The 27,121-nt window shown below is 41.4% G+C and overlaps 1 long non-coding RNA gene across 4 annotated transcripts; it reads left to right on the forward strand.

Annotated features, from left to right (window-relative positions):
• Positions 1–11,020: 11,020 nt before the first annotated feature.
• LOC146668994 (uncharacterized) lies at positions 11,021–15,315 on the forward strand. 4 transcript variants are annotated; one of them, XR_014911653.1, is made up of 4 exons: positions 11,021–11,225; positions 11,964–12,091; positions 12,394–12,458; positions 12,949–15,315. It is a non-coding gene; the product is annotated as an uncharacterized LOC146668994 (long non-coding RNA). The 4 variants fall into 4 exon arrangements; XR_014911654.1 differs by having other exon boundaries at positions 11,964–12,027; XR_014911656.1 differs by lacking the exon at positions 12,394–12,458 and having other exon boundaries at positions 11,964–12,027.
• The last annotated feature ends 11,806 nt before the right edge of the window (positions 15,316–27,121 follow it).

Below are 27,121 nucleotides of genomic sequence, written 5' to 3' on the forward strand. Positions count from 1 at the left end.
TAAACCCCTCTGGAAATCACTGACCATGGGTCAGAATAATTCAAAGACCTTAGACGGGTCCGATAAAAAATCAAAATTAACTGTAAAACCAGATACCACCACTTGGGTGGGCCTGATTATAGATATATATTATGTCAACGAATTCCAGGTGTGACTGAATCTCAGCTTATTGAAGAAGTAGAGGAACTAGACCCTAAAGATGACCAAGCAGCCAACACCACCTCGTTTTTGTGGATAAACGATGACAAAATCACAGCCTTTTTTCAAAATCTAAAGAAATTTCTGCTCACAATGTCTAGAGATAAAATCAAACGTTTCACACACTGCTGGACTAATGAGGCATGCACGCCTGAAGGAGGAAATGATCAGATTTTCATAACAACATTCTTAAACAATATTCATCCAGAATGTTCACAACTATTGAAGCTGACTGCCACTGATAATCTCTATGACATGAAGATAAAGAACTTTATCACACTTGTCAAAACAAAAGCTGGTGCAGATCTTTTCCCCAACAGCACGAAGGCTAAAAGTGTTAAGATGATGTTGAATTTTGATGTTGAAGGCTCAGAGGAAAGTGAAAAAATGATGTATGCAGGGGCCCCGCCCCCTCAACAAGCGCAGCAGGGAGATTTCAGAAGGAGAGATAGGAGTGGAGACGCATGTTTTTATTGTGGAAAAATAGGACACTGGAGGAGGGAATGCAAATCAGCAGCACGTAGGTCTCAACCACAAAACACAGGACCAGCTCCTGCCACTAGGCGTCAGCAGAGCTCTTCCAGACAAGGTAACTGGCAACGCAGACAGGAATCACATCAAAATAATGGCCCTTTTGCACTTAGGCAGCAACCTTATAATCCACATTTTAATCCCCACCCATATGATAACGAAAGCCTGGACCGACAATAGGGAGGCCCAGGTGAAGACGAGGGACAGTGTGAAGCACTACACACGATGCTGCATTTGCAATTGTCCCGTAACACAGAAAGCTTGCCCACGTTAGATATAGAAATAGGTGAAAAGATTTATTCCTTTTTAGTTGACAGTGGAGCCACTAAAAGTTCACTGTCTGGAAAATTCTATAGTGGGCCTGTTTCCTCTGTGTGCATCAACACCATGGGAATAAACGGAACTCTAGTGCAATGCCCCAAAACTCATTCTCTAAAAACACGCTGGGGCCCAAAACCAGACGAAATTACATATCATCCATTCATAATTATTCCAAACTCGCCTGTGAATCTATTAGGCAGAGATTTAATGGCAAAAATGAACTTGTGTATTTCATTTAACACAAAGGGTGAAATGTTTGCAGACACTGATAACAGCTATGTTTTCTCTGCCCTATGCACCGACACCATGGAGAAGGAACAGCCTCTGTGTCAGCTGGACGCCTCAGCAGAGAATGAACTCAATATCCATCTGACTGGTACCCCACGTCACACACTGTGCCAAACACGTGTACAGACACCACTACCAGGTAACCCCATGCCTGGAAGCCACATATTTGTTTCTCTCACACTGTTCAACAACATGATAACTGCTCACACCAGTGAAGGCCAAACAGTGGTTTTGTCGCATAACTCAGACATAGGCTATGACATTACTGCACCATGTCGACACATAGATCTAACCTACCCCATACACTGTACTATCTTTGCTGTCACATTGCCAGCTGAATATCAAAACATGACATTATGGTCAAGAGGTGAGAATGATGTAGGATTTATCGACTGTACACCTTATCATGCTCAGCTGAAAAACAACAAGCCGGTATATGTCAAGCAATATCCCATTTCCGCTGAAAAAGCCGCAGCCTTAGACATCATCATAGGAGATTTATTGACAGCTGGAGTAATAAAGCCCACAGTATCTCCATATAACACTCCTGTCAATCCTGTGCCAAAGCCTAACAAACCTGGCGTATGGCGTTTCACACAAGACTTAAGGCAAATTAATGCAGTCATTATGCCTCTGCCACCTCTTGTCCCAGATGTTCCCAGCATACTGACATCTATTCCAGCAACAGCCACACATTTTACTGTGGTGGATTTGTGCTCCGCCTTTTTCTCAGTACCTGTGCATGAGGACACACAGCCGATATTTGCTTTTACACATAGAGATAAGCAGTACACATGGACTCGCTTACCCCAAGGCATGGTAGACAGCCCTGCGGCTTTCTCAATGGTGGTACGTGCTACCCTGGACGGCTTCATTCCTCCAGAGGGCTGTACCTTGATCCAGTACGTGGATGATCTCCTCCTCTGTGCTGAAAGTGAAAAACTATGTCAAACTGCCACACATATGCTACTCCAGCACCTCCAACAGACTGGCCACAAAGCATCAGCAAAGAAAATGCAGTACTGTCAGACTTCTGTTCAATATTTGGGATTTACACTGTCTCACGGACAACGTTCCATGACTACAGACAGGGTCAAAGCTGTGACCTCTGTCCCTAAGCCCACTACACAGAAGGAAATGCTGTCTTTCCTAGGCATGGTGAACTATTGCAGACAGTGGATACCAGACTGTTCTTTTCATGACCACATTCTGCGTGAATGCTGCAAAAAAGACAAGCCTCCTCGAATACTGTGGTCAACAGAAATGACTGCCTCTTTCAATGCATTACAGGGAGCGCTGACCTCTGCCCCTTGTTTGGGTCTGCCTGACTACCACTTACCGTTCCACCTGTACGTCACAGAGAACGGCACAACCTGTGCAGGCGTATTGGCCCAAGAGCATGGCTGTGGCTACTGTCCAGTAGCCTTCTACTCAAAGGTGCTGCCAGCAGTAGTTCAGGGGATGCCGGCCTGCCTGAGAGCAGTAGCAGCTTGCTCTATCATGATAAGGGACTGCGAGAAGCTCACACTCTCACATGACACTATTCTACACACCAATCACCAGGTCACGACCATTCTAGCAAACATAACTACACAACATATGACCGCACAACGTCGCTCAGGTTATGAAGCTACACTGACTTCAACAGCAAATCTCACTATAAAAGCAAACAGCACACCCAATTCGCCAGCACACTTACTCATTCGTATGCTGTGTTCCTCTGACCGACAGGATGGTTCAGACGACCCTGACGATCATGATTGTATGACACGTATACAGGAATCCACAGCACCACGCCCAGACTTAGAGCAGACACCAATACCAGACTCAGTCATTGTTTATGTGGACGGGTCCTGTTCAAAACCAAATGACAACTCATTTCTTTGTGGCTATTCGGTGGTGACATTGCCTGACATCATACTAGAGGCTCACTCATTACCATTTCACTCAGCACAAAAAGCAGAGCTCATGGCTTTAATACGCACCTGTGAGTTACATGTGGATAAGCGGGTAACAATTTACACATATAGCCGTTATGCATTCGGTGTGGTGCATGACTTTGGCACATTGTGGAGACAGAGAGGCTTCACATCTGCTGATGGAAAATCGATCGCTAATTCTGATCTTGTTCAAAGACTTTTGCAGGCTATACAGCTGCCATCGGCAATTGCAGTTGTTAAAACGAAGGGGCACAGCACGGCTGACACAGACGAAGCAGTGGGAAATGCTCTTGCAGACGTAACCGCGAAAGCAGCTGCTGCCTCACAGCAACCACCCAGAAAGGAAGTATTATCTTTGCCTTTACAGCTGCCACTTGTCGCACTCCCAGACTATTTAGAAACAAATGTTGACCTAAAATTCATACAAGAGCAAGCCTCTGCCTTAGATTACACTTACTGGGAAAGTAATGATTGTACCTTAGATAACAGAGACGGCTTATACAAAAACCTTGAGGGTTTGATTGCCCTCCCATCTTCACTACTGCCAATCCTTGTCCGCCATTTTCACGGTGTGAGTCATGTCGGACAAAGAGGGGTAATAGGAGCAATAAAATCAAGATTTGTAATCGAGAAAACATCACACGCAGTAAAACGCATATTAGCAACCTGTCTAACATGTGCACGAACTAATGTAGGTAGCTCAAAAGCAAAACATCAGCATTTACCACAACCAGATTTCCCATTTCATACATTACAAATTGATTTTACACACATGCCAGCACAAGGAAGCATCAAGTACTTACTGGTAATAGTGGACCAATTTAGTAAATGGGTAGAAGCTTATCCAACATCAAAAGAAACTGCAGAAGTAGTCTGTCAAAAGTTGTGCAATGAAATAATACCCAGATTTGGAATACCTCACCAAATTAACAGTGATAGAGGACCTTCATTCACATCAGAAGTAATTCAAAAGTGTGCTAAAACTCTAGGAATAGACTGGAAATATCATGTGCCATACCATCCTCAGAGTTCAGGAGTTGTAGAAAGAATGAATAGGACCATAAAAAATCGCTTGACTAAAGCAATGATAGAAACAGGAATGACCTGGATCAAACTACTTCCTCAAATCCTCTGCGAGATTAGAATGACTCCATCCGCAGCAACCAAATTATCTCCATTTGAAATAATCATGGGAAGACCGTTTCCAACACCATGGTCAGCCTCCAGAGGGGCACCGCTATTGGAAGGGGACATAGACACTGCATTGTCTGACTATGTTCATAACCTGGTAGAAACACTGAATAATAACTATCAGAAAGTTTGTCTCTCTCAGCCTCTCCCTTCCACAGATCCAACCCATCCGTGGAAACCAGGAGATGCGGTGTTGGTGAAGTCGCTAAAACCAAGGGCACTCAGGGAGGCCGCGTGTTCCAGCCCCCAGACTGTACTTGCAGTGACGAGAACCAGCATCCTAACAGACGGACAACCTCAGTGGATTCATGCCAGCAGGGTTAAGACCAGCCCCACCAAACCACCTAAGGCGTCGGATCAAGTAGATGACGACTCAGGCGAGCCAGCGCCCGGATTCAATACACCTACACACGCACAATCACTGATTAACACACAACGCCTGAAAGAGCCAAGACTCAGAAAGCCCTTTGATCCCCCACCTGAACAACAACAAGGTACTCGAACATCCAGCAGGAACAGAAAGCCTAGAGTACCACACAATGTCTAACCTGATAAAGATAGACTCGTTTCATCCTGATAATGGAAAAAATGAAATGCCCATTGTCATCACACGACGCTTAGGTCTCTCGAACCTGGGACCAGGCCAGGAGACGACTGAAGAACTGTGTTTTTTTATATATTTAGATTATTAATCATATCTACTGCATTAACCTTAGGATTTTTATTTACTATTTTGTATTGTAAACTGCAACCCTGTTCACATTTCTACAAGCCACATTTTGCTGACAATACCTCATGCTCCACTTGGCAAGACACCCACCTAGTACAGCTACTTCAATGTATTTGCAATTAGCACAAATTGATCCTGAGGATGTGCCAGATGTTACCAATGATGATCCTGGTGTGTATATTGAACATTAGGCTGTGAACTATTACATTTTATGATTTGCTTTTTATATTATGTTATTACATTTGTGATTTTTCCTTTCTATTTGAGTTATTATTTTAAAAAAATAATAAAAGAGGGGAACTGTTAGGTATTTTAGTACCATGGGAGCATTTACTGGATATTGTTTTATAGTGACATTATGCAGGAAAACTCTGTCATTCAATAAGGCCCCTTTGTTTTAGTTATTTTTCTCTTTGACCCAAGAATTGATGTGTGAGAATCACAGGCTGGTACAAGGTTGAAATACCACAGAGATCACTCCCTCAGCTACATTAGTTTCTTAATCTTTTAGGAGACGCCTGTTGAAGGCCAGATGGTTTGTTTCAGAATTCACTAATGAAAGAACTCTTTATTTCGTGCCTTGAAAATATGTCGCTGAGATAATCACAATTGTAGCTGAACTGATACACTATACAAAGGATGCTTCTTCACCCAAGGGCAGAAAGACGCTCCCTTATCTTGGTCTGTACTGGTTTAAACTGAGAATCTGCTGACTCATGAATTTGTCCCTCTATATAAACTGTTGTACTTGTGAATAAAGTTGAGTCAATTTGGGAAGACAACCTGAAGCAGTCTCTGTTTTCTTGTTCTCCCAAGCTGCTCCCGAGCTCGTACTAACACGCTGAATGGCATGCCTGAATATTACTTGAGAATATATTTGACTGTGTATTCACTTTCAAAACAACACTGGGGATAGAAAATAGTGCTCGAGGTGGTTAATGCTCCTTTCGCTGGTTGCCAACCACCATTAAATAACAACAAGAAGAAAATATTGATCTGCTTCTCTTAGTTTTGCACGTTTAAGCCGCAATTCAGACTCAAAAAAAGCTGCAAAGCAGGAGAACGACATGGCCATCAAATATTCTGTGCCACAGATACAGTTCGCTGCAGCACAGAGTGATGATGAGACCGTTAACATGTGCAACTTAGAAGTAGTCAGAGGTAACTGGATGTTCAATCGGGTTAAATGCAAGGTTGATTGGATTATATCTGAAGATCGTATGCTATTCGTGGTAACTCTGCTAGACTCCAAATTGCTGCTCGTCCATGCGGGAGTATCTCAAAATTAAATGAAACCACTTAACACTTTTTCCCTAAAACGGACTGACATGGGACACATTAAAGTTGGATCGGAACCAGCTAATCAGTCTGAAGGTAAGTGTTTTTTTCACTTATTCGAGAGAAGTCCGAAATGCGTTCTTAGTACTGTTTGTTTTGACTTTTAAGCTACCAGGATATTTTCATTTAAAGACAAATTGTCAATATCTCTGAATGTGGAGACTCAAAAGACTAGTTAGGTAATTTGCCGATGGATTTATGAGACTTGATAGAAACTTGGACGTTTGCAACAGGTGAATCGGTGAACTACCGAGGTTGCGCCCAAATGCTTAAAGCTGTTAGCTGGTCAGTGTTTTCAGGTGTGCTTGTACTACCTGTACGGTGCGGAGTGCTGACTAAGTCATGTTAAACCCATTAAAGCGTCGAGCTCAAATATCTTTTCATTTTTGTGCACTGTTCTCTTGTTGGCACACATTTTCTGTTTATTGAAGCCTTTTGTGAATAATTTTGATCATGTAAAAACTGGGAATTGGTCCCTATTGACAATACTCTTATTTTTTGCATTGAATATGTCATTCAGGAAAGGTAATTGGTCACTGAAGTTTTTGCAACTGTGTATTTCTAAATTTTGTGGCTTCAGTGCACACAAATTTATATTGTTCAGTTTGCATGTTAAAAGCCTGCCAAGCACCCCAAGGCTGATTATGCTTGGTAAGAAGTCATTTATGACATAGAGCTGATTAGACCATATTAAAATTTCTGTTTGGCACAGGAGCTTTTCGTGGACACAGGTATCCAGTCTCTGTTTTGTTAGCTCAAATTTCTGTAATTTCCTTTATAAACCAAGGTTGTTGGACATGTGTCTCAGTGAATCCAGCAAAGTAACAATATCAAATTTCACATTACATATTACTGATCAACAGTAGTCTAGCTACACCAACAGCAGAAATACTGAAGTCAATACTGTAAAGTTTAACAGCAGCACAAACTATAAACTCCAAAATAACCATACAGTTGATTCACATCCAGTACTTTAACTGGGCTGACTCTTTGTTAGGTGTGTTTAATGTGCAGAATAATTCCCAATTATATACAATTATAATATGTTAAAATGGACCTATGTACACAAGGCCATTAATAATTAACTGTACGTAGGTATTTGCTTTATGACTATCTAGACAGTGTGAAGAAGTGAAGTATTGAAATTATTTTATGTTGCATAATGACAACATGTTGCCCCTATACATTTAAGGACAAAGTTCAATGACCGCCACCTGCTGGATGGTGAGTGCAGAGGGGCGTGTAATTGTTGAGCTGGACAAAGAGAACACCTGTGCTGATGCAATGTCAGTCTTCTTTGGTTCATTCTATGTATTGAACCTGGAATACCAGGAGTCAGCGGGTGCAAGGTTTTTTGTAAGGATAAACCCTGAAGAGGGAACAAAATGTACCTCCAAGGTTGGGACAAGCAGGAAGACTGGGACCACTGTGAAGCGAAAGGTTGTTCACATTAACCCTCATGTCACAACTTTCCTCCAGTGGCTTACTGAATTTGAGTGGAGAACTTCAAATTAGGGAAATTAGTAAATTTCTTGTATAATTTAAGTGACCAATGTGTTGTTACCCATGTCTCCACAGATGATCCATGGCCCATGCTTTCTGGACATTTACACAAGACGAGCAACAATGAAGACAAGCTCTCTCGCCATCTTGCAAGACGCTGTCTCTGTCCAATAGGTTTTTTTGAGTGCAACAGTTTTGATTTTTTTCCCTTCTTTTACCCATCCATCCATCCATTCACTTCCGCTTATCCTTTTTCAGGGTCGCGGGGGGCGCTGGAGCCTATCCCAGCTGTCATAGGGCGAAAGGCGGGGTACACCCTGGACAGGTCGCCAGTCTGTCGCAGGGCCAACACACAGGGACAGACAACCATTCACACTCACATTCACTCGCACATTCACACCTAGTGGCAATTTGTATTATCCAATTAACCTATCCCCACAAGCTGCATGTCTTTGGACGGTGGGAGGAAGCCAGAGTACCCGGAGAGAACCCACGCAAACACGGGGAGAACATGCAAACTCCACACAGAAAGACCTGATGGTGGAATTGAACTCAGGACCTTCTTGCTGTGTGGCAACAGTGCTAACCTTCTTTTACCCGTTTGTTAAAAATTATTTCAGCTACTTACACTTTAATTGTCACATGTATTGGCTCACCCTACAAATCAATGAACTCAGTCCACAAAGCAAGATCAGGGTTCAGTGCAGGTCAGTCAAGTTCCTTCACACCACACACGCTCATCCATGTCCTTGTGGACCCTGTTTTGTGCAATGATTTGGTCGTGTGAGCCAGTATTTTGGACAAAGTGTATATAAAGGCAGACGTGTGGGGCTTGATATTATATCCATTACAATTCAGTTTGTTTGTATGGTGCCAACAAAATGAATGCCAAGGCACTTCACATTGTAGGTTTGAGACCCTACAAAATATAAGTAAGGAAACCCAACACTTGAGCATGTGTTGTCTGCCATGATATGGATATGACATAATATTGTTATTGTTTGTACAACCATCTGAGAAAATAATGGATTACATGGTTTAGTAAAAACAAGTGCTTCCTCAATGAAAATATGTTTTCAGTTCTTTTCAGTTTTTGATTTTGGAAATGTGTATTTCAGCAGGGAAGAATCAGAATTGAAATAAAGTGGTGTAAAGCACATGAATTATATTTTGTGTGTGTGTGTGTGTGTGTGTGTGTGTGTGTGTGTGTGTGTGTGTGTGTGTGTGTGTGTGTGTGTGTGTATCCATCCATCCAACTTTTTTGGAACCCTCCAGTCTCTTACAGTATGTTACTGTTAACTGAAATTACGGTAAATTACGACCTGTTAAAAGAGTAAATGACCGCCTGTTAGGACACGGTGTCCTCTAGCAGAGATGAATATTTTTGGTACTGATGATGCGTACCAACGGTAAGTTACTGGTTAATTTATTGCAGTTTATTACCTTGCAGCGGGCTTACAGTGACATACCGTGAATAAACGGTAGTATACCAATTTATTAATCACAGTATGATGTTACTTTGTTGACGTAATTTACGACATAACGACATAACGGTATCTCACTGACATAACTGTCGCCAGTGAGATACCGTAAAAAAGGCTACGGTGCGTTACCATAATTTGTCCAAGAGTATTATACCACACCAGCAAAAAACGGTATCATCCTGCAGAAAGGTAAGCTACCGTAACACGGCGTCACGATATGACGCTGGCAGCAGTGACGCCAGTATGTTACCGTAAAGTGGCGATGAAAAGTCTAACGGTGCAGATACACGGAGTAATCAGAAAAGTTTAGCATGAATCTGGACATTAGATTTAAGATTTAAGTTTTAAGCTTATCAGATATCACTTGTTAGAAGCTCCTTACCGTTTGAATAAATCTCTTCTCAATCTGCTGTCCTCTTCTGCTTGCATCTTTTTTTTTTCATCTAACACTGACGTTATTTTTTCTCCGTGAAAAACACAGCAACTCATCTTATCCCGGGGTGCCAGGAAGTCGAGCTGCGGATCTCAGCAGAAAACTTTTCAAACTGATTGCAGGTTGATCCAGGTATACATTTGAAACAGGTTCTCCTCGGTGACGTGACAGTCGGAATGCATCTGCGTAACCATGGTTACAGGGGGACGCTTTGGAACTCTGCTGTTCAGCAGCAAAATATTTCAGATCAATGTGTAAATACTCCAACTCTAAAACCAAGTAAAATAAATATGCTGCATATGTGTATAGTGCGTTCATGTGTGTGTGCGCTGCGTGGTGACGTAGGCGCGTGCATGTGTGCCCCGGTCACAGCTCCTTTCAGCATGGCCGGAGGTAAGTCACTGCCACTTTGCTCTCAGCTAATTAAAGTTTGTTCAGATCCCAAGCTGCAATGTGAATACAGCCAAACCGCCGCGTTTTTGTTTGTCATTAAGAGACTCATTCGGGATAAGTTTTGTGGAGGGCGGAGTTCACTAATATACGCTTATGAGTTTTAGCCGAGAACGCAGCTAAAATGCTAGCATGCTAAGTTAGCCTGATTGCTAGCGGCTACTCGCGGCAGTCTTTTTTTAACAGCATGCACTCTTTTTTCCTTCGTCAGGAGAGGTGTACTGGCAGTCGCGTGACACACACAGATCAGACACATATTTCTGTGTTGCAGGTATGGAGATGTTCTTATGTTTTGGAGATGCTGTCTTTCAGTCATTGTTTTTATAAGTACAGTGTTGTACTGCCTGTTAGATGGCGGTTATTAATATAATTGTACTGAAGTATAATGTTTGAACTATAAGTACCAGAATATTGGGTCCTGGTTATTGAATTGTATTTATCTGACTGTTTATTTGTTTTTGAATTATTTTGTTTATTGTTCTTATAAGTTGTTTTTGATGTTTTTTTCAGTGACATATTATTTATTTTGTGCTTTTTGTTTTTGAGAGCTTAAGTTAATGTTTTAAAACAATTTGTTGTATTTGATTCATTATATTATTGTAGTGTTAATGAAGCTGCAGACACAGCTCCTTTCAACATGGCCGGAGGAGAGGTGTACTGGCAGTCGCGTGACACACACAGATCAGACACATATTTCTGTGTTGCAGATGTGCAGTAAAGAGCCAAAGACCCAGTACTGTCTCCTGCCTCCTACTTTCACGCCAGAACACAACGCAAGAACAACAGGCGTAACACATGAACGGGTTACACATACTGAGGTGAGTTGTTGAGGATATGTCGAGCTGTTGATAAGCACGGCTGTTTTTGTGCTCTTATATACTGTTAGCCTGTTTTGCTGGCGTTAGTGAAGCTGTTTTCAACTGGATGTAACATTGTTGAACTCTGATGATTAATGAATAAACTCTCGATGTGACGATGTGAGCATGTAATTGTAACCCTGTGTTCATCTAGTCGTTTGATACCGTTTAATATCCAGCACATCTATTGGGTGTTTTATAACATGCCCTGGAATCATTTTAAGTTTTACAATGCCGGTGATTTACGACTCTTTCGCAACAGTCAACTGTGGCGTAAACTCTGGCGGGTCTCAGAGCTAGCTTATGTGAGCAAGCAGTGACATCTATACATGCAGTAGCCTTAAAATACTGATTATTTATTCTCCTGCTAGGTAAGAATTTGTGTTTTATACGTTTATTGTCACATTGTGCGCCATGTTATTGTTTCGGTGAAATGAATTTCTACAATGGCGGACTTAGACAAAATAGTGTTACTGTTAATTTGACTCTCTGCAGTGTTTAAATGCTTACATATACACACACAGTTACTGTCCCTCCACACGTAGGACTCAGTTCTGCTTCTATGCCCCATCTTTGTTTACTCTTTCCCACCCAACAAGTGCATAAATAAGATGTTAAAAACGTCATCATCATATCAAACATGATCGATTTGGGGGGAGTTTGTTTGGCACATGCTGACTGCATCCTAATTATAACCAGAAGAGGAGGCGAGAGCAGAGAACGAGAGTGCAGCAGTTTGGTCAAAGGAACAGGTGAAGAAGAGGTGAGCATCCAAGAGACGAGCAAGAGGACAGTTTCAAAGCAGACATTATGGCACAATAAAAGTTGTAAGAGCAGAGATTCATTCATATCTTTACTATTTTTCTTTAGCTTCTACTCCCGCTGCTTACAATAAATCTGAGATAAAGAACAAACAAGAACAACTCACATGGCATTGATTGTTTAGTTCAGTGTCACTCTGTGATTGTTTGACATTTCATATAAATGTGACTCTAAAATATAGTCAATAATATTAAAAAGCTGCTGTTACTGAATGAAACTTGAAGGATTATGATAAACTTCAGTTCTTACTGAATCTGTAACATTGCTTTTTTTAAAATTGTTAAATGACTTTTGTGTCACTGCACAGTGAAAAGCTCACCTGATGTAGTGGTGAGGCCATGTTCACCACTAGATGGAGACAACCTGGCACAGGTATTTTCTATACACTAAATTTCACACTGAAAAGCCTTGGTGGGAATTGTTGTTTCATAGAAAGTAAAGGAAAACGCTCATACTCTCTCCCGCACTCGATATATGATCCATTGTTGATCTGCACGCAGCTGTTGTCACAAATGTGGCACTCGCTTACGTCACTGTCATGAGACATTCTCGCAAAAAAAATATCACGGTTTTAGTAACGCAGTAACGCAGCGTTCCTACGGGAAAGTAACAGTAATCTAATTACCGTTTTTGCAATAGTAATTCCTTACTTTACTCGTTATTTGAAAAAAAGTAATCGGATTACAGTAACGCGTTACTGCCCATCTCTGGACGTCATCATCCCGTAAGCCAATTAGGTTGTCACTAGGGATGGGTATCGTTTAGGTTAGGTTAGCAGTGCTTAAACAATGGAAAAAACACAAACTTTGTCCAAAAACCTCTCATGTTTAGCTGTTTTCCACTTTTTCTTTTGTCATTTTAGCTTTTTTGGCCAGGATGAAGGGAGCATCTGCCATCAAACAAGAAGACAGCTGCATGTAACTACGACGGTGTTTGCTACTTCACCTTACATGCATTAATGTAATAACGTGGTTAGCCTACTCAACGTAAATTACACACGAACAACATTAAGCTCCTCGCCCAGAGAAGAACGGCTGCTGCTGCATCATCATCCGTCATCATTTCCGCTACACTGGCAGGGCTAGGGGCCAGGACTCTCGTCTTCGGGTTCTTGGGGGATGTTGCTAACTCCGGGTCTGATAACAGGCACCACAGCCGCAGTAGATGTGCTTGGTGTGAGGTCTTGCAGCAAGCTATCAAATATGGTGCATTTCTTGGCTTTTAAAAAAACGCTATGCGTCGCCAGGTTCGTCGTCAGATTCGAGATGTTACCTCCTTTGCACAGTATCACCTTAAAGCACTTGTTGCAGGCTGCTGAGTTTGCATATTTTGCTGTGAAGTACAGCCAGACTTTGACCGCTTCGCCTTGGGCATTTTTAATCTGTAGCTCTGCTCTAAAAGAACGTACGTACCTGGGCCCGCCTACTATCCTCGGAAAGGTAAAATGATTGGCTAGAATCCAAAGTGTATGATATCTCAGGGGAAAAAAAGCACCGAAATAAAGCACCGAAATGTGCGCTGCTTTTCGGTCTGTTTACTACCGTTTATGTCAGAACCGGTACCATAACGGCACCGGATACCGGTACCCATCCCTAGTTGTCACATGACATTTGTGGACCCCGGTATTTTTTTAGTTGGACAATTTATCAGTAAAGTTTCAATCTCTGACATTACCCCTAGACTAGACCGGCTGCACCACACAGACACTGCAAACCTCATCTCTGAAGAAAAACCACAAGAACAACATCCAAAAGAAAGAAAACATACCTTAGAAACATGCCGGGTTAGAGGAGACGGCAGCACTGCAGAGGTGAGGACAGGCATCTGTTTGAAATAGACAAAACAGTAAACATAGTCATACAGACTCAGAGACGCTTTCCATCCAATCTGTCTGAGTTTGAGCTGTTTTACAGTGAAGAATGGGCAAATAATTCAGTCTCTAGATGTGCAAAGCTGGTAGAGACGTACTCCAAAAGACCTGCAGGTGTAACTGGAGCAAAATGTGGCTCTATGAAGAGCAGGGGGTGAATAGAAAAGAATGACACACTTTTCCAAATTTCATTTGCTTAGAATTTTGACAACCATGTATTATTTTCATGCCACTTCACAATTATGTGCTACTTTGTGTTAATCTACCATTGAAACTGTCAATAAAAACATCTTTTGTTTGTGGTTGTAAGGTGACAAAATGTGCACAAGTTCAAGGACTATGAATGCTATTTCAAGGGACTGTAATGTTAAATCACCCCCCATGCACACATCAGTGCACATGCATGTACACATATGCAGAGTTACATTATCAAAGAAGCTAAAAAAACAAGCTCTGCTTTAACTTTTAACTAAAAAAAAGACTGCAAACTTTAGGAACAATATGGAATGAGTGATAATGTCATCATTCCATGAATTGAAAAAATTTGTTTCACCTTAAATCTTTTTTTCTTTTCTTAATTGCAAAAACTGTAAATTTGGCTCAAGGGGACCTGAAAGCCAGGAGACAATTTATTGACTTTGCCCACAATCTTATGAAGAAAAAGATTTCCATTAAATATTAATAGAGCAAAATCTCTCTCTCTTAAGTATTTGCACCTAACCACGTCCTAACCTAGCAGTCATATACAGCTATTAATTAATCCTGCATTTTTTTTGTCAAAGACATTTCTCACCATGAAATTACCCGATTCAAAACATGAACACTGTTAGCCTTTGCAGTAATTTCCATAGCTTAGTACTGCAAAATCAACAGTAAAAAACTCTAAAGGATGTTAGCAGTTTAGTACTGTAATTTGCATGTAATTGTGGGAAAATTCCATGAGATTACACTATTTTTACGGTAACTCACCGTACTCATGGAAACAGCTGTAAAATACAGCAAATGTAACAATTGGTGATGTTACTGAGATTATACTATTACACCATCCGGATTTCTGTTGTTTTCTACTGTAGATCTAAGAGTAATTACTTAAATCCTCATTCAGTTGTTTTTATTTGTTTGCTTCTTTTTTCTTGCTTTGTTTGTTGGGTTTTTTCCTTCCTGGTCTGAGGGATAGGGGTTCTAAGTGTTGTGGGTAGGGGATAAACTGCTGGAAGCAACTATAAGACATGTGAGTGTGTCATTAATCTGTATTCTGATATTTCAGTTTTAACAGTCACTGTGAAACTTGCTTGTTTGGCGTTTGACAATTCTGCGTGTATTTGCTTTTCTTTGTTGCTTCAACTCAATAAAAATATCTTTGAGAAAAAAAAATCCTCATTCAGAGTGTATTACTATAAAATGTGATTCACTGTGAAAGCAGTATAACATATAAACTACAATATACAGCATAATTTTTAACTTAAGGAGTAAGTTGCAGCCACACTAAAATTTAATTCCTTGAACTGAATGGAACCTCATATATTAATAAATGCATTTGTTTAGTCAAACAATGTGAAACATTAGTAATACTATTAATTAATAGTATACTTGTAAGGTTAGTATTGTGATAGAGTCGAGTATATTTAATTATACTCTTGTAGACATTATGACATTATGCTAGTACAATTATGGTGAACAAAAAGTACATCTAAAAGTTAATTTCAAGAATACTGTTATGTACTAAAACGGGGGCCAATATAGTCCCAAGAAGCATTATTAGTATACGTACTAGGTAAGATATACTTGGGAAATATAATTGAAGTATACTTATTTTTGTATGGCCAGCAACAAAAACTAATGGCTACATTTAGAGTAATGTTTAAAAATGACTTCATTTAGCAGGATGTTGCTTTTTTTCTCTTCTTATTCTTTCTTATACTGGACCTTCATTTGTTTTGTATAAGGTGGTACTTTTTAAGACACCTCTGCCTAACTACAGTGAACTGACCTAATAATATGCTCTGGTCGTCATTTTACACAAGGTGTCACATCCATGAAACCTACACCACTAACCAGCATCAGTCCTACAACTTCACTCTCAAAATTAATAAATTCTGGGACAAGCAGAAACTGTATTTTTAGCGGTGCATTTTGTTGCAGGCCAGACTGCTATTAAATGCTCTCCTAAAGAAATAATTCCTTTGTAGCACCACTTCGTCTTGGTTCAGAAGAGATGTCCTGATATACGTGATTGTTAGGTATTTTAGTACCATGGGAGCATTTACTGGATATTGTTTTATAGTGACATTATGCAGGAAAACTCTGTCATTCAATAAGGCCCCTTTGTTTTAGTTATTTTTCTCTTTGACCCAAGAATTGATGTGTGAGAATCACAGGCTGGTACAAGGTTGAAATACCACAGAGATCACTCCCTCAGCTACATTAGTTTCTTAATCTTTTAGGAGACGCCTGTTGAAGGCCAGATGGTTTGTTTCAGAATTCACTAATGAAAGAACTCTTTATTTCGTGCCTTGAAAATATGTCGCTGAGATAATCACAATTGTAGCTGAACTGATACACTATACAAAGGATGCTTCTTCACCCAAGGGCAGAAAGACGCTCCCTTATCTTGGTCTGTACTGGTTTAAACTGAGAATCTGCTGACTCATGAATTTGTCCCTCTATATAAACTGTTGTACTTGTGAATAAAGTTGAGTCAATTTGGGAAGACAACCTGAAGCAGTCTCTGTTTTCTTGTTCTCCCAAGCTGCTCCCGAGCTCGTACTAACACGCTGAATGGCATGCTTGAATATTACTTGAGAATATATTTGACTGTGTTACAGACTAAGGTACATTCTCTGCTGATAGACGTCCACGCCTCGGAGGAAGCCGATCCACGGATTAGGCCCTGGAAGCCGTTTCTTTCAATTTTGGTGTCAGAAGTGGGATCCTGACGAAGGTAGGCACTCGTCTTTTATTTTATAAGACTGTGTTATGCCTTTCTCAGTGATCCACATAGAAACGGGATACGCTGACGAGGCCTTCTTCAGTGGCCCACATAGTAACAAGTGGGATACGCTGAGGAGCCTTCTTTAGTGGCCCACATAGAAACACAGGAAGTTGCCTGTTGTTTTGTAAATTAAAGCAGAAAGGACACAGGAAGTTGCCTGTTGTCATAAACTAAGAAGTTGCTCACCAGCAGAAAGGACACAGGAAGTTGCCTGGGGTCATAAAACGAGAAGTTGCTCGTTAAAAAGTGAGAAGTTGCTCACTAAAAAGATAAAATTGCTAGCAAAAAATCAAGTAACCTCAGGTGTGCCACAGCAAAATAAAAACTAACTTAAATCCTTCAAGCGTCTAAACCCCTCTGGAAATCACTGACCATGGGTCAGAATAATTCAAAGACCTTAGACGGGTCCGATAAAAAATCAAAATTAACTGTAAAACCAGATACCACCACTTGGGTGGGCCTGATTATAGATATATATTATGTCAACGAATTCCAGGTGTGACTGAATCTCAGCTTATTGAAGAAGTAGAGGAACTAGACCCTAAAGATGACCAAGCAGCCAACACCACCTCGTTTTTGTGGATAAACGATGACAAAATCACAGCCTTTTTTCAAAATCTAAAGAAATTTCTGCTCACAATGTCTAGAGATAAAATCAAACGTTTCACACACTGCTGGACTAATGAGGCATGCACGCCTGAAGGAGGAAATGATCAGATTTTCATAACAACATTCTTAAACAATATTCATCCAGAATGTTCACAACTATTGAAGCTGACTGCCACTGATAATCTCTATGACATGAAGATAAAGAACTTTATCACACTTGTCAAAACAAAAGCTGGTGCAGATCTTTTCCCCAACAGCACGAAGGCTAAAAGTGTTAAGATGATGTTGAATTTTGATGTTGAAGGCTCAGAGGAAAGTGAAAAAATGATGTATGCAGGGGCCCCGCCCCCTCAACAAGCGCAGCAGGGAGATTTCAGAAGGAGAGATAGGAGTGGAGACGCATGTTTTTATTGTGGAAAAATAGGACACTGGAGGAGGGAATGCAAATCAGCAGCACGTAGGTCTCAACCACAAAACACAGGACCAGCTCCTGCCACTAGGCGTCAGCAGAGCTCTTCCAGACAAGGTAACTGGCAACGCAGACAGGAATCACATCAAAATAATGGCCCTTTTGCACTTAGGCAGCAACCTTATAATCCACATTTTAATCCCCACCCATATGATAACGAAAGCCTGGACCGACAATAGGGAGGCCCAGGTGAAGACGAGGGACAGTGTGAAGCACTACACACGATGCTGCATTTGCAATTGTCCCGTAACACAGAAAGCTTGCCCACGTTAGATATAGAAATAGGTGAAAAGATTTATTCCTTTTTAGTTGACAGTGGAGCCACTAAAAGTTCACTGTCTGGAAAATTCTATAGTGGGCCTGTTTCCTCTGTGTGCATCAACACCATGGGAATAAACGGAACTCTAGTGCAATGCCCCAAAACTCATTCTCTAAAAACACGCTGGGGCCCAAAACCAGACGAAATTACATATCATCCATTCATAATTATTCCAAACTCGCCTGTGAATCTATTAGGCAGAGATTTAATGGCAAAAATGAACTTGTGTATTTCATTTAACACAAAGGGTGAAATGTTTGCAGACACTGATAACAGCTATGTTTTCTCTGCCCTATGCACCGACACCATGGAGAAGGAACAGCCTCTGTGTCAGCTGGACGCCTCAGCAGAGAATGAACTCAATATCCATCTGACTGGTACCCCACGTCACACACTGTGCCAAACACGTGTACAGACACCACTACCAGGTAACCCCATGCCTGGAAGCCACATATTTGTTTCTCTCACACTGTTCAACAACATGATAACTGCTCACACCAGTGAAGGCCAAACAGTGGTTTTGTCGCATAACTCAGACATAGGCTATGACATTACTGCACCATGTCGACACATAGATCTAACCTACCCCATACACTGTACTATCTTTGCTGTCACATTGCCAGCTGAATATCAAAACATGACATTATGGTCAAGAGGTGAGAATGATGTAGGATTTATCGACTGTACACCTTATCATGCTCAGCTGAAAAACAACAAGCCGGTATATGTCAAGCAATATCCCATTTCCGCTGAAAAAGCCGCAGCCTTAGACATCATCATAGGAGATTTATTGACAGCTGGAGTAATAAAGCCCACAGTATCTCCATATAACACTCCTGTCAATCCTGTGCCAAAGCCTAACAAACCTGGCGTATGGCGTTTCACACAAGACTTAAGGCAAATTAATGCAGTCATTATGCCTCTGCCACCTCTTGTCCCAGATGTTCCCAGCATACTGACATCTATTCCAGCAACAGCCACACATTTTACTGTGGTGGATTTGTGCTCCGCCTTTTTCTCAGTACCTGTGCATGAGGACACACAGCCGATATTTGCTTTTACACATAGAGATAAGCAGTACACATGGACTCGCTTACCCCAAGGCATGGTAGACAGCCCTGCGGCTTTCTCAATGGTGGTACGTGCTACCCTGGACGGCTTCATTCCTCCAGAGGGCTGTACCTTGATCCAGTACGTGGATGATCTCCTCCTCTGTGCTGAAAGTGAAAAACTATGTCAAACTGCCACACATATGCTACTCCAGCACCTCCAACAGACTGGCCACAAAGCATCAGCAAAGAAAATGCAGTACTGTCAGACTTCTGTTCAATATTTGGGATTTACACTGTCTCACGGACAACGTTCCATGACTACAGACAGGGTCAAAGCTGTGACCTCTGTCCCTAAGCCCACTACACAGAAGGAAATGCTGTCTTTCCTAGGCATGGTGAACTATTGCAGACAGTGGATACCAGACTGTTCTTTTCATGACCACATTCTGCGTGAATGCTGCAAAAAAGACAAGCCTCCTCGAATACTGTGGTCAACAGAAATGACTGCCTCTTTCAATGCATTACAGGGAGCGCTGACCTCTGCCCCTTGTTTGGGTCTGCCTGACTACCACTTACCGTTCCACCTGTACGTCACAGAGAACGGCACAACCTGTGCAGGCGTATTGGCCCAAGAGCATGGCTGTGGCTACTGTCCAGTAGCCTTCTACTCAAAGGTGCTGCCAGCAGTAGTTCAGGGGATGCCGGCCTGCCTGAGAGCAGTAGCAGCTTGCTCTATCATGATAAGGGACTGCGAGAAGCTCACACTCTCACATGACACTATTCTACACACCAATCACCAGGTCACGACCATTCTAGCAAACATAACTACACAACATATGACCGCACAACGTCGCTCAGGTTATGAAGCTACACTGACTTCAACAGCAAATCTCACTATAAAAGCAAACAGCACACCCAATTCGCCAGCACACTTACTCATTCGTATGCTGTGTTCCTCTGACCGACAGGATGGTTCAGACGACCCTGACGATCATGATTGTATGACACGTATACAGGAATCCACAGCACCACGCCCAGACTTAGAGCAGACACCAATACCAGACTCAGTCATTGTTTATGTGGACGGGTCCTGTTCAAAACCAAATGACAACTCATTTCTTTGTGGCTATTCGGTGGTGACATTGCCTGACATCATACTAGAGGCTCACTCATTACCATTTCACTCAGCACAAAAAGCAGAGCTCATGGCTTTAATACGCACCTGTGAGTTACATGTGGATAAGCGGGTAACAATTTACACATATAGCCGTTATGCATTCGGTGTGGTGCATGACTTTGGCACATTGTGGAGACAGAGAGGCTTCACATCTGCTGATGGAAAATCGATCGCTAATTCTGATCTTGTTCAAAGACTTTTGCAGGCTATACAGCTGCCATCGGCAATTGCAGTTGTTAAAACGAAGGGGCACAGCACGGCTGACACAGACGAAGCAGTGGGAAATGCTCTTGCAGACGTAACCGCGAAAGCAGCTGCTGCCTCACAGCAACCACCCAGAAAGGAAGTATTATCTTTGCCTTTACAGCTGCCACTTGTCGCACTCCCAGACTATTTAGAAACAAATGTTGACCTAAAATTCATACAAGAGCAAGCCTCTGCCTTAGATTACACTTACTGGGAAAGTAATGATTGTACCTTAGATAACAGAGACGGCTTATACAAAAACCTTGAGGGTTTGATTGCCCTCCCATCTTCACTACTGCCAATCCTTGTCCGCCATTTTCACGGTGTGAGTCATGTCGGACAAAGAGGGGTAATAGGAGCAATAAAATCAAGATTTGTAATCGAGAAAACATCACACGCAGTAAAACGCATATTAGCAACCTGTCTAACATGTGCACGAACTAATGTAGGTAGCTCAAAAGCAAAACATCAGCATTTACCACAACCAGATTTCCCATTTCATACATTACAAATTGATTTTACACACATGCCAGCACAAGGAAGCATCAAGTACTTACTGGTAATAGTGGACCAATTTAGTAAATGGGTAGAAGCTTATCCAACATCAAAAGAAACTGCAGAAGTAGTCTGTCAAAAGTTGTGCAATGAAATAATACCCAGATTTGGAATACCTCACCAAATTAACAGTGATAGAGGACCTTCATTCACATCAGAAGTAATTCAAAAGTGTGCTAAAACTCTAGGAATAGACTGGAAATATCATGTGCCATACCATCCTCAGAGTTCAGGAGTTGTAGAAAGAATGAATAGGACCATAAAAAATCGCTTGACTAAAGCAATGATAGAAACAGGAATGACCTGGATCAAACTACTTCCTCAAATCCTCTGCGAGATTAGAATGACTCCATCCGCAGCAACCAAATTATCTCCATTTGAAATAATCATGGGAAGACCGTTTCCAACACCATGGTCAGCCTCCAGAGGGGCACCGCTATTGGAAGGGGACATAGACACTGCATTGTCTGACTATGTTCATAACCTGGTAGAAACACTGAATAATAACTATCAGAAAGTTTGTCTCTCTCAGCCTCTCCCTTCCACAGATCCAACCCATCCGTGGAAACCAGGAGATGCGGTGTTGGTGAAGTCGCTAAAACCAAGGGCACTCAGGGAGGCCGCGTGTTCCAGCCCCCAGACTGTACTTGCAGTGACGAGAACCAGCATCCTAACAGACGGACAACCTCAGTGGATTCATGCCAGCAGGGTTAAGACCAGCCCCACCAAACCACCTAAGGCGTCGGATCAAGTAGATGACGACTCAGGCGAGCCAGCGCCCGGATTCAATACACCTACACACGCACAATCACTGATTAACACACAACGCCTGAAAGAGCCAAGACTCAGAAAGCCCTTTGATCCCCCACCTGAACAACAACAAGGTACTCGAACATCCAGCAGGAACAGAAAGCCTAGAGTACCACACAATGTCTAACCTGATAAAGATAGACTCGTTTCATCCTGATAATGGAAAAAATGAAATGCCCATTGTCATCACACGACGCTTAGGTCTCTCGAACCTGGGACCAGGCCAGGAGACGACTGAAGAACTGTGTTTTTTTATATATTTAGATTATTAATCATATCTACTGCATTAACCTTAGGATTTTTATTTACTATTTTGTATTGTAAACTGCAACCCTGTTCACATTTCTACAAGCCACATTTTGCTGACAATACCTCATGCTCCACTTGGCAAGACACCCACCTAGTACAGCTACTTCAATGTATTTGCAATTAGCACAAATTGATCCTGAGGATGTGCCAGATGTTACCAATGATGATCCTGGTGTGTATATTGAACATTAGGCTGTGAACTATTACATTTTATGATTTGCTTTTTATATTATGTTATTACATTTGTGATTTTTCCTTTCTATTTGAGTTATTATTTTAAAAAAATAATAAAAGAGGGGAACTGTTAGGTATTTTAGTACCATGGGAGCATTTACTGGATATTGTTTTATAGTGACATTATGCAGGAAAACTCTGTCATTCAATAAGGCCCCTTTGTTTTAGTTATTTTTCTCTTTGACCCAAGAATTGATGTGTGAGAATCACAGGCTGGTACAAGGTTGAAATACCACAGAGATCACTCCCTCAGCTACATTAGTTTCTTAATCTTTTAGGAGACGCCTGTTGAAGGCCAGATGGTTTGTTTCAGAATTCACTAATGAAAGAACTCTTTATTTCGTGCCTTGAAAATATGTCGCTGAGATAATCACAATTGTAGCTGAACTGATACACTATACAAAGGATGCTTCTTCACCCAAGGGCAGAAAGACGCTCCCTTATCTTGGTCTGTACTGGTTTAAACTGAGAATCTGCTGACTCATGAATTTGTCCCTCTATATAAACTGTTGTACTTGTGAATAAAGTTGAGTCAATTTGGGAAGACAACCTGAAGCAGTCTCTGTTTTCTTGTTCTCCCAAGCTGCTCCCGAGCTCGTACTAACACGCTGAATGGCATGCCTGAATATTACTTGAGAATATATTTGACTGTGTATTCACTTTCAAAACAACACTGGGGATAGAAAATAGTGCTCGAGGTGGTTAATGCTCCTTTCGCTGGTTGCCAACCACCATTAAATAACAACAAGAAGAAAATATTGATCTGCTTCTCTTAGTTTTGCACGTTTAAGCCGCAATTCAGACTCAAAAAAAGCTGCAAAGCAGGAGAACGACATGGCCATCAAATATTCTGTGCCACAGATACAGTTCGCTGCAGCACAGAGTGATGATGAGACCGTTAACATGTGCAACTTAGAAGTAGTCAGAGGTAACTGGATGTTCAATCGGGTTAAATGCAAGGTTGATTGGATTATATCTGAAGATCGTATGCTATTCGTGGTAACTCTGCTAGACTCCAAATTGCTGCTCGTCCATGCGGGAGTATCTCAAAATTAAATGAAACCACTTAACACTTTTTCCCTAAAACGGACTGACATGGGACACATTAAAGTTGGATCGGAACCAGCTAATCAGTCTGAAGGTAAGTGTTTTTTTCACTTATTCGAGAGAAGTCCGAAATGCGTTCTTAGTACTGTTTGTTTTGACTTTTAAGCTACCAGGATATTTTCATTTAAAGACAAATTGTCAATATCTCTGAATGTGGAGACTCAAAAGACTAGTTAGGTAATTTGCCGATGGATTTATGAGACTTGATAGAAACTTGGACGTTTGCAACAGGTGAATCGGTGAACTACCGAGGTTGCGCCCAAATGCTTAAAGCTGTTAGCTGGTCAGTGTTTTCAGGTGTGCTTGTACTACCTGTACGGTGCGGAGTGCTGACTAAGTCATGTTAAACCCATTAAAGCGTCGAGCTCAAATATCTTTTCATTTTTGTGCACTGTTCTCTTGTTGGCACACATTTTCTGTTTATTGAAGCCTTTTGTGAATAATTTTGATCATGTAAAAACTGGGAATTGGTCCCTATTGACAATACTCTTATTTTTTGCATTGAATATGTCATTCAGGAAAGGTAATTGGTCACTGAAGTTTTTGCAACTGTGTATTTCTAAATTTTGTGGCTTCAGTGCACACAAATTTATATTGTTCAGTTTGCATGTTAAAAGCCTGCCAAGCACCCCAAGGCTGATTATGCTTGGTAAGAAGTCATTTATGACATAGAGCTGATTAGACCATATTAAAATTTCTGTTTGGCACAGGAGCTTTTCGTGGACACAGGTATCCAGTCTCTGTTTTGTTAGCTCAAATTTCTGTAATTTCCTTTATAAACCAAGGTTGTTGGACATGTGTCTCAGTGAATCCAGCAAAGTAACAATATCAAATTTCACATTACATATTACTGATCAACAGTAGTCTAGCTACACCAACAGCAGAAATACTGAAGTCAATACTGTAAAGTTTAACAGCAGCACAAACTATAAACTCCAAAATAACCATACAGTTGATTCACATCCAGTACTTTAACTGGGCTGACTCTTTGTTAGGTGTGTTTAATGTGCAGAATAATTCCCAATTATATACAATTATAATATGTTAAAATGGACCTATGTACACAAGGCCATTAATAATTAACTGTACGTAGGTATTTGCTTTATGACTATCTAGACAGTGTGAAGAAGTGAAGTATTGAAATTATTTTATGTTGCATAATGACAACATGTTGCCCCTATACATTTAAGGACAAAGTTCAATGACCGCCACCTGCTGGATGGTGAGTGCAGAGGGGCGTGTAATTGTTGAGCTGGACAAAGAGAACACCTGTGCTGATGCAATGTCAGTCTTCTTTGGTTCATTCTATGTATTGAACCTGGAATACCAGGAGTCAGCGGGTGCAAGGTTTTTTGTAAGGATAAACCCTGAAGAGGGAACAAAATGTACCTCCAAGGTTGGGACAAGCAGGAAGACTGGGACCACTGTGAAGCGAAAGGTTGTTCACATTAACCCTCATGTCACAACTTTCCTCCAGTGGCTTACTGAATTTGAGTGGAGAACTTCAAATTAGGGAAATTAGTAAATTTCTTGTATAATTTAAGTGACCAATGTGTTGTTACCCATGTCTCCACAGATGATCCATGGCCCATGCTTTCTGGACATTTACACAAGACGAGCAACAATGAAGACAAGCTCTCTCGCCATCTTGCAAGACGCTGTCTCTGTCCAATAGGTTTTTTTGAGTGCAACAGTTTTGATTTTTTTCCCTTCTTTTACCCATCCATCCATCCATTCACTTCCGCTTATCCTTTTTCAGGGTCGCGGGGGGCGCTGGAGCCTATCCCAGCTGTCATAGGGCGAAAGGCGGGGTACACCCTGGACAGGTCGCCAGTCTGTCGCAGGGCCAACACACAGGGACAGACAACCATTCACACTCACATTCACTCGCACATTCACACCTAGTGGCAATTTGTATTATCCAATTAACCTATCCCCACAAGCTGCATGTCTTTGGACGGTGGGAGGAAGCCAGAGTACCCGGAGAGAACCCACGCAAACACGGGGAGAACATGCAAACTCCACACAGAAAGACCTGATGGTGGAATTGAACTCAGGACCTTCTTGCTGTGTGGCAACAGTGCTAACCTTCTTTTACCCGTTTGTTAAAAATTATTTCAGCTACTTACACTTTAATTGTCACATGTATTGGCTCACCCTACAAATCAATGAACTCAGTCCACAAAGCAAGATCAGGGTTCAGTGCAGGTCAGTCAAGTTCCTTCACACCACACACGCTCATCCATGTCCTTGTGGACCCTGTTTTGTGCAATGATTTGGTCGTGTGAGCCAGTATTTTGGACAAAGTGTATATAAAGGCAGACGTGTGGGGCTTGATATTATATCCATTACAATTCAGTTTGTTTGTATGGTGCCAACAAAATGAATGCCAAGGCACTTCACATTGTAGGTTTGAGACCCTACAAAATATAAGTAAGGAAACCCAACACTTGAGCATGTGTTGTCTGCCATGATATGGATATGACATAATATTGTTATTGTTTGTACAACCATCTGAGAAAATAATGGATTACATGGTTTAGTAAAAACAAGTGCTTCCTCAATGAAAATATGTTTTCAGTTCTTTTCAGTTTTTGATTTTGGAAATGTGTATTTCAGCAGGGAAGAATCAGAATTGAAATAAAGTGGTGTAAAGCACATGAATTATATTTTGTGTGTGTGTGTGTGTGTGTGTGTGTGTGTGTGTGTGTGTGTGTGTGTGTGTGTGTGTGTGTGTGTATCCATCCATCCAACTTTTTTGGAACCCTCCAGTCTCTTACAGTATGTTACTGTTAACTGAAATTACGGTAAATTACGACCTGTTAAAAGAGTAAATGACCGCCTGTTAGGACACGGTGTCCTCTAGCAGAGATGAATATTTTTGGTACTGATGATGCGTACCAACGGTAAGTTACTGGTTAATTTATTGCAGTTTATTACCTTGCAGCGGGCTTACAGTGACATACCGTGAATAAACGGTAGTATACCAATTTATTAATCACAGTATGATGTTACTTTGTTGACGTAATTTACGACATAACGACATAACGGTATCTCACTGACATAACTGTCGCCAGTGAGATACCGTAAAAAAGGCTACGGTGCGTTACCATAATTTGTCCAAGAGTATTATACCACACCAGCAAAAAACGGTATCATCCTGCAGAAAGGTAAGCTACCGTAACACGGCGTCACGATATGACGCTGGCAGCAGTGACGCCAGTATGTTACCGTAAAGTGGCGATGAAAAGTCTAACGGTGCAGATACACGGAGTAATCAGAAAAG

Source organism: Rhamphochromis longiceps, linkage group LG5 (assembly GCF_057381845.1).
Source record: "Rhamphochromis longiceps isolate RC_006_pf linkage group LG5, R_longiceps_female_GT1.1, whole genome shotgun sequence".
Lineage (NCBI taxonomy): Eukaryota > Metazoa > Chordata > Actinopteri > Cichliformes > Cichlidae > Rhamphochromis > Rhamphochromis longiceps.